Source organism: Capricornis sumatraensis, chromosome 16, assembly GCF_032405125.1.
Source record: "Capricornis sumatraensis isolate serow.1 chromosome 16, serow.2, whole genome shotgun sequence".
Taxonomy (NCBI): domain Eukaryota; kingdom Metazoa; phylum Chordata; class Mammalia; order Artiodactyla; family Bovidae; genus Capricornis; species Capricornis sumatraensis.
In genome coordinates, this window is record NC_091084.1 from 46,659,765 (window position 1) to 46,667,427 (window position 7,663).

The window sequence follows — 7,663 nt, forward strand, 5'->3', positions numbered from 1 at the left end:
AAAGATCATTTTCTGCTGACATTGCACTTCTTAAGATTTGAAACATTTACCATAAAGATAAATATAAGTATAAAATATATTCACCATTCTTAATTTCTTACTTTAGAATATGAAAGCCTTTATTGTTTCCAGTGGTGGGATTTTGACAGAATGAATTGTGAGCTATTATGAACCAACAGCTGAGAATCTTCAGTTCATTAAACAATGTGTTCTTTTTGACTCATCTTCTATAAGTGCACTTAAATTACTCTAGTGAGAGGCAAGCTTACTGCCAGGGATATTGGCTCTATCATGAAAAATCTGTCTTTAGTTTTTCGCTTGATTCTGTATGTGGTTGGCACAAATCATCATCTTTCAATATCAAAACATTGATACTTGAATATGGGCTTCCCTGGTAGCTCAGTTGGTAAAGAATCCACCTGCAGTGTAGGAGACCCTGGATCGATTCCCGGAGAAGAGAGAATACCCACTCCAGTATTCTTGGACTTCCCTGGTGACTCAGATGGTAAATAATCTGCCTGCAATGCAGGAGACCTGGATTCGATCCCTGGGTTGGGAAGATACCCTGGAGGCTGGCATGGCCACCCACTCCTGTATTCTCGCTTGGAGAATCCCCATGGACAGAAGAGCCTGGTGGGCTACAGTCCATGCAGTTGCCAAGAGTCCAAGAGTCAGACACAACTGAGCAACTAAGCAGAGCATGCCTTAATTGCCTCCCCTGTTGCAAAATTAACATTCACAAATCCCTTTCCCATTCATCCCGTGGTATACTTTTCAGACCCCCCACTGTTCTGCTCTCAGCCTCTGAACATACTCTCATCTGAGGACTGAGCCAAGCACTGAGCGGCATGTATAATCTTTGCCTTCTGACTCAAGAAGAGTTAAGGGGGACCAATCCTGCATTCACTGTGCACACAGTGTGAGCTTCAATCTGTGCTGACAGCAGTCATGGATATTGGAGATAGAAAACTCAGATACTCCCAGTGACCAGATATTTTAACTTGCACATGATACTTAAATCTCTGACTCCTTGTTTTTTCATTTTAAAATTGGAATAATTGTCCTTATAATGCAGCTTTGTTGTGAAATTAAAAGAAATGATATCTGCAAAGTACTCAAAGGTTTATGGTCATATATCAGAGCTAAGTATTTTTCATTAAGTGAAAATGATGTGTTGGTAGGTTTTCAATTAGTTAATTTTTGATGAGAAGTGTAATGATTCATAACTAATTCTTGCCCTTCCTGTCCTCTCTACTGGCTACTTAGGGTTCTTTCTAGAAACAGCCTATTGATGCTTCTCCAGCTGGCCCAGGGGTTCTGAAGCTCAAATATCCCTTCCTTCAGTGCATTGGTCACTTTGATGATAGAGAGAAAGTGTTGCCCCCTATGCTCTGTGCCTCATCCAACCTGAATGTCAGTTGGTTTCTTCTTGATTTCATTATCATAGCTGCAGTGATAGAAGCTTAGCAGTGGCTCTGACTGCTGCAGACCATCCACACTTCTCTGGGGTCTCCTGGGCAGCTTGCTTTGGGTGTTCAGGATGACAATTCTGCAGTGCAAATTTTGCCGAGGCCAGAGTTTCAACAGGACTCAAGAGCTAAAGTTGTTGACAGAGTTCATTTATTTTTAATTTCTCATTGAATGAACTCAAGTTTAAATAAAATCCATGACTATTGCACTCACCTTTCAGAGCCAGAATCGCTGATACTGATTCCAAAGAGAATGTATTAAAGCAGATATTTTCCACTACATTTACAAGTAGTTGCGCACTGAATACCTGACAGTGAAAACCACTGAATCCTCCCCCTCTATCAAGAACATAGTTACAGACATTCTGTGAGGATGAGGGTGGGTGTCTCTGTGTGTGTGCTGGGAGGAAAGTGAAGGGTGTAATAGAATGTGATGGATCCTCTTGGGCATTATTGCTTGCTCCCATGAGATAAAGTTTCCTAGGTTTGTTCTCCAGAAGGGACTTGTGGTGCTATGTGTCTCATTAAGGGGGCATAAGTAGGAAGTCCAGTTCCTAACAAAAGGTATACTACTGAGGATCCTGATGGAAGCTTTATCCAGAAACTTGGAGAAAAAACTGTTGAAATAGAAATTTGGTGGGAGATCAGTACAAGAGTCAGTGCCACCAGGGCTCTAATATATCTCTGTGAACAAAAGTTCCTTTAATTGAGGGCTTCAGGTAATGGGGAAAGTCATGGAGTAATAAGAGTAAGTATGCAGAAAAAAGCACAGTCCAGTATTACTCAAAGTATAGTGCCTGGACTGGCGCTGGCTGGCAAACTGTTTACTGTCAGTCCAGGACCAAATAATGGCAGGAATTGTGGGGAATCAGTTACATCCTTCACAGCAATTTGAGAAAGTAATTTTGTGTGTTGACTCCAATAACCTGAAAAATGGGTTTATACATTTATATTTTGGTTGGTCTTACTAAATTTTTTGAATAGACCTCATTTTATTATCTTCATAGAAATATTCACCCATGGATGCTTGGGGAAAAGTGATCCTTCATTTAAATAATTTGAGAAATACTAGGTGTGGTTTTGTAGCCAGGAAACCTGCATTCAGTTTGAGGTATATAAATTCAATAAAATTGTTTAACTTCTTTGAGACTCTATTTTATGATTAATGTGATTAATACCTTGTACTTTATAGGCTTGTGTGATTTAAAAGAGAAATAAACTGGAAAAGTTACTTGAAGTTATCGGTGTGTCTCAAATATATGACAAACGGAATGAAGTTCCTGGATGTGTCGACTATGATGAGTCATACTCACTTGAGTTGGGAGGAGCATGTTACCTTTTGCAAATTATTGTGTTGGGCTTCCCTGGAGGTTCAGACAGTAAAGAATCCACCTGCAATGCAGGAGACCTAGGTTTGATCCTTGCATTGGGAAGATTCTCTGGAGGAGGGCATGGCAATCCACTCCAGTATTCTTGCCTGGGGAACTCCCATGGACAGAGAGCCTGGTGGGCTACAGTCCATGGGTTCTCAAAGAGCGGGCATGACTGAAGAACACAGCACACACACACTCTTAGTCCCAGATGCTTCCTCCTTTGAGATTCATGACTTTACAGCTATGGCACTTCCATGGTACTCCTCAACCCCTGAAGACTTTATCACCTGCATGACCATTTTCCTCTCCATCTCTGTCTTTGTCATGAGTGAAGGCAACTTTTAACCATTAGAATAGCTCAACTGACCACTTAACCTCAAATTTCCTTTACTTTTCTTGACTTCAATAACTTTTATTTATCCACACTTTACTTATGAAAACTTTAATCATATTCATACTTGAAATCTCATTAATTTGCAGCTCTATTCCATCACTAAAATAAAAATATGTACTACTATATTGTCAAAGCTTAATCAGCCAAAGGCCACCAGAAATAACCTGTAGTCCAACAAAATCAAGTTTTTTGGGTCAGTGTAGTGAGGCAAGGCTCTTCAGAGAAGCATCACATCTCTCTCAACAACAGAGAGAACATCTTAATATTTGGTGCTATTATAATAATTTTAAATGATTCAATTATTTAATGATAGTTTAAAGATAATAATTTAAAATTGCATTTATTATTATTTGGCCTCTCCCTGTGGCTTGCAGGGATGTTAGTTCCCTGACCAGGAATTGAACCTGGGCCATGGCAGTGAAAGCACTGAGTCCTAACCACTGGACCATAAGGAAACGTCCTAAAACTTATTTTTAGTTTTCAGTTGCTTAGTGCCACTATACAGTCAATTTTTTAAAAAATATTGACCTTGTATAAAGTGAATTTGTTAAATATAATTATAGTCACTATTTAAAACCTAATTTTTTGAATTGTCTACAATCATTTGCAAGTGAAAAAGACTTTTCTTTCCTTAAAAACTTAGGTCTTTGTTTTTTTCTTTTTTTTCCTGTTGTGTTAGTCACTGCCTATAACACAATGATAAAAAGGAGGGTGGGGGATTTACATGCACATCCTTATCTTTGGAGCAAAACATTTGACTAATATTGTACTTGATAGTGAAAGATTGTATACTGGAAACTATCAAATGCATTAATAGAAATCAAAGCTCTCAGTAAGTGGCTGCTGCTGCTGCTAAGTTGCTTCAGTCATGTCTGACTCTGTGTGACCCCACAGACGGCAGCCCACCAGGCTCAGAGGAATATAATCATAGGTTTGGTGACTCAACATAATAAAGGTATATCAGTTCTCCCCAAATTAATCTATAGGTTTGATGCAATTCCTATTAAAATACCAGCTTGAATCTTTGTAGTTATAGATAATCTGATTCTATAAATTAAATGAAAAGCAAAGGAATAGTTCAATATAATTTTTAAAAAATAAAATGACATCCCTGGTTTTAATTCTCACTACATATCAATAGTAATCAAGATAATGTGTTTTTAGTGGGGAGGGAGATTAAAAACAAACATCAGTGTAAAGAAGATGTGGTATATATATACAATAGACTATTACTCAACCATTAAAAAAATTAAGGCCATTTGCAGCATCATGGATGGAGGTATACAGTGTCATACTCAGTGAAGTAAGTCAGACAGAGGAGAAATATCATATAATATCCCTTATATGTGGAATCTGAAAAGAAATGATACAAATGAACTTACACAACAGAAAGAGATTCACAGACTGAGAAAACGAACTCCACGGTTGCCAAGGGGTTGGGAGGTGGGTTTGGGAGTTGGGGAGGAATAGTTAAGGATTTTGAGAAGGTCATGTATACACTACTTTATTTAAAATGGACAACCAACAAAAACCTATTGCATAGTATATGCAACTCTGCTCAATGTTATGCACCAGACTGGATAGGAGGGGGATATGGGGGAGAATGAATACCTGTATATGTGTTCACTGTTCACCTGAAACTATTGCAACATTGTGGTAATCAGCTATACCCTAATACAAAATGTTTTTGGCATTAAAAAAAAAAAAGCAATGAAATAGAACAGAAAAGTCAGGACCAGTTCACACAAGTATAGCCAACTAACTTTAAACAAAACTACAAAGACAATTCAATGGAGAAAAGATAGTTTTTTCAATAAACAGTATCTCAATAAATGGAATAATTAGAACTTCATAGGCAAAACCAAACAAACCTCAATCTAAATTTCACATCTTATACAAAAATACACTCAAGATGGATCATGGACCAAAATATGAAATGTAAGATTTTCAGAAGAAAAAATAGTTACTCATGACCAAGGTTATGCAAAAAGTTCTTGACTCCAAATGTCCAATATATATATCAAAAAGTTGATAAATTGGAAATATCAAAATGCAAGTTAAAAGCATAAATAGATATCACCACACACCCATTAAATGGTTAAATTTAGAGAAAACTAATAATACCAAATGTTGGCAAGATTTTGAACCAATGGGACTCTCAACATTGCAAATGGGAATATAAAACAGTACAATCACTTTGAAAATAATTTGAAAATTCTAAAAACAAAAACATGTCTCCTAGAAATCTCACTCTTAAGTGTTTACCTAAAACAAATGGAGAAAAATATATCTACACAGAAATTATTCAAATGTTCATATCAACATCATTCACAATAGTTCCAAATGGAAACAATTCCCACTAACTGGAGAGTAGATTTAGAAAAGCAGTGTATCTATACAATGAAATACTACTTTATAATATAAAGCAAAACTGTGGATATATACATTATTAATGTATTTGTATGTATCAAAATAATTATGATTAGAGAAAGAAATTAAGTGCCATAGTGTATATACTGTATACGCCTCATCTTACGAATTTACAGAAGAAACAAACTGATTTATATTGTCAGGAAACAAATCACTAGTTATCTCTAGTCTGGAGTACAGAGATAAATGCATTGCCATGGGGCCGAAGGACATTGAGAGATAACTTAAATGCTTTTTTGCTTGACTGTGGTTGTGGCTTAATGGTTAAATGGGTAACTATTACTAAATCATCCATTTAAAACAGATTCACTTATTTTACTGCAGGTTATTATACTTTATAAAAGGTTTTTTTTTAAAAAAAAAAACCCAAGCCTACATTTTGGATATATAGAATCATTATTGTGTGATGACATTGTTCTTCATATTGATTAGTGTGTTGGTTACTTGGGTGTACGCATTGTCAGAATTCCCCAAACTGTATACCTAGGTTTATGCATTTTACTATAAGTAGGTATCCTTCAATGAATAAAGTAACAAAAAATTAAAAATTCCCCTTTTGTCATTTTAATGGGGTTTAGGAGGATTATAAAATTGGATGCTTCAATGGAACAGAATAGAAAGCCCAGAGATAAATCCACACACCTATGGACAGCTTATCTTTGACAAAGGAGGCAAGAATATACAATGGAGTAAAGACAATCTCTTTAACAAGTGGTGCTGGGAAAACTGGTCAACCACTTGTAAAAGAATGAAATTAGATCACTTTCTAACTCCACACACGAAAATAAACTCAAAATGGATTAAAGATCTAAATGTAAGACCAGAAACTATAAAACTCCTAGAGGAGAACATAGGCAAAACACTCTCCGACATAAATCACAGCAGGATCCTCTATGATCCACCTCCCAGAATACCGGGAGGCAAAATATAAAAAAAAGCAAAAATAAACAAATGGGATCTAATTAAAATTAAAAGCTTCTGCACAACAAAGGAAAACATAAGCAAGGTGAAAAGACAGCCTTCTGAATGGGAGAAAATAATAGCAAATGAAACAACTGACAAACAACTCATCTCAAAAATATATAAGCAACTTATGCAACTCAATTCCAGAAAAATAAACGACCCAATCAAAAAATGGGCCAAAGAACTAAATAGACATTTCTCCAAAGAAGACATACGGATGGCTAACAAACACATGAAAAGATGCTCAACATCACTCATTATCAGAGAAATGCAAATCAAAACCACAATGAGGTACCACTTCACACCAGTCAGAATGTCTGCGATCCAAAAATCTGCAAGCAATAAATGCTGGAGAGGGTGTGGAGAAAAGGGAACCCTCCTACACTATTGGTGGGAATGCAAACTAGTGCAACCATTATGGAAAACAGTGTGGAGATTCCTTTAAAAATTGCAAATAGAACTGCCATATGACCCAGCAATCCCACTGCTGGGCATACACACCGAGGAAACCAGAATTGAAAGAGACACATGTACCCCAATGTTCATCGCAGCACTGTTTATAATAGCCAGGACATGGAAACAACCTAGATGTCCATCCGCAGATGAATGGATAAGAAAGCTGTGGTACATATACACAATGGAGTATTACTCAGCCATTAAAAAGAATACATTTGAATCCGTTCTAATGAGATGGATGAAACTGGAGCCAATTATACAGAGTGAAGGAAGCCAGAAAGAAAAACACCAATACAGTATACTAACACATATATATGGAATTTAGAAAGATGGCAATGATGCCCCTGTATGCAAGACAGCAAAAAAGACACAGATGTGTATAGCAGACTTTGGGACTCAGAGGGAGAGGGAGAGGGTGGGATGATTTGGGAGAATGGCATTGAAACATGTATGCTATCATGTAAGAATTGAATCACCAGTCTATGTCTGATGCAGGATACAGCATGCTTGGGGCTGGTACATGGGGTTGACCCAGAGGGATGTTGTGGGGAGGGAGGTGGGAGGGGGGTTCATGTTTG